General features: G+C 48.4%; 1 protein-coding gene across 4 annotated transcripts in view; it reads right to left on the bottom strand.

The window, feature by feature from the left end:
• Kyat1 (kynurenine aminotransferase 1) overlaps positions 1-1,794 on the bottom strand; it is a 48,253-nt gene that overhangs the window by 17,231 nt on the left and 29,228 nt on the right. The gene's annotated exons all lie outside the window — the stretch shown is intronic.

Genomic DNA, 1,794 nt, shown 5'->3' with positions numbered 1-1,794 from the left:
CCAGCCCCTAGGGTGCTCTTTTCTTTCTGACATCAGGGCCACATATAGTGTTATTCTGTGTTTTCAGGTCACTATACTAGATCTATAGCCTCCATAGTGGGTGTTGATTGCCAACCTACACAACCCCTTCAGACAAGGCTCATTCCCTGCTGACTCCAAACTGTTCTTCACCCATAATTTCCTTGTCATCCCAACTTGCCCCACATCTCTCATGGGGAGAGACTGCCTCCAAAAGCTTCACTTCTCTTTCACCTCTCTCCCCACAGTGCTCATCCTACAAACCCAACCTCAGTGTGCACAGACAGCTCCTCCCTTCCTCTTCCCTTGTCAACCACATAGGCTGGGACACTTCCAGTTCCTACTCATGCCACTCACACTACCCCTGTGCTAGCTCACCTCAGGGGTCCCTCAGCTTTCCTCAATATCCCATAGCCAGCCCCTAAACACCAATGGGGACTCAAGCCTAGAATTCACCATCTCCTCACCAAAAGTTTTCTTAGAACTTTCTACTCACTGTACAATACTCTCATTTTTCCTGTACTTAAACCCAATGGCTCCTGTAGTTTAGTTCATGTTCTTGGGGTTATCAATATTGTGGTTACACCTACTCTGAGAGGTGGCTCCTCATAGATGGTAGCTCAACAAACACAGAAACTCAAAAATGGACAAGATATGCCATAACCAGTGGATCTAGAGTAACAGAGACAAATGAGCTCTTCAAGGCCCCCCTCACCAAACTTACCCTGGAGCTGCACTTGCCTTGGCCTCAGCTCTGTCCCTTGGCTCTAACTAGACTCAGGGGGGCACTCCCCAGGGTACCCACTTTCCTAAGCTCCTAGAGCGCAAACATCAGGAACTAGGCAACTGATACTCCTCCCCCTCACCATGGTCATAGTGGAGTGACACATTTGGATCATGGACCACCTTCCTGCTTCCCCTTCTGGGTCCTTTAATCATGACAATGACATGCCTACTCACAGCACTCTGTCTTTTAAAACTTTTTTCAAGGTTTCTTCAATCTCATATGCGAGCCTTCACTAATGATGAACTTTTGTTTGTTTGTTTTGGCGGACCTGGGGATTGAACTTGGGCCCTTGCGCTTGTCAGGGAAGCGCTTATTCCACTGAGCCACCTCCCCTGCCCCATGATGAACTTCTTGTCCTGGCTGAAACACCTGACACTAGCTTCTACGTAGGTATGAACTGTCATCCTGTCAGTCTTCTCTGCTTCCAAAATGAGGCTCCCACTCAGCAGAAAGCCATCTGAGAGTCACGGCCCTTTCACAACAACTAAAAGATGGGAATGACAGGCTCTGGCCCGACTACCAACTGTGAAATTATCACAGCCCTGACTCAGCACGGCTGAATCCAACCCCCAAAGAAGGGGCATCTTCCCAATGACCTCTCTCTTCTTCTTCCCCACCTGAGTCCTGGACACCTTTCCTACGTACACAAGGGAGCCCCTAATCAGCTCCTCCCATGTCACTGAACCTGCCCCTCAAGCTCCACTCCTATCTCAGGCCATAAAATCTCAGTCTTCCTGTCTCAGGTCAGAGGATCCCCCACAACCCCAGGTCTCACACCACCCCGTCTCCCTGCCATCGAGCCTTTCTGTGTCCTCCTCAATGGTAATAAAGGCCTTTCCCTTCCTTCTGCTTCTCTGCCAAGTTGCAGAAAAACCTAACACTTCCCCTTTCACAATGCTTTAGATGATCTATAGATTACTGATAATTCTTAGCACACTATGAGGCAATGTTATTCAGAAAATAATGATGAAAGAAATGGGCCTGTACAT

This window comes from Octodon degus, unplaced genomic scaffold (genome assembly GCF_000260255.1).
Source record: "Octodon degus isolate 3935 unplaced genomic scaffold, OctDeg1.0 scaffold00123, whole genome shotgun sequence".
NCBI classification, from domain to species: Eukaryota; Metazoa; Chordata; class Mammalia; order Rodentia; family Octodontidae; genus Octodon; species Octodon degus.
This window is presented reverse-complemented; position numbering and strand designations above follow the sequence as displayed.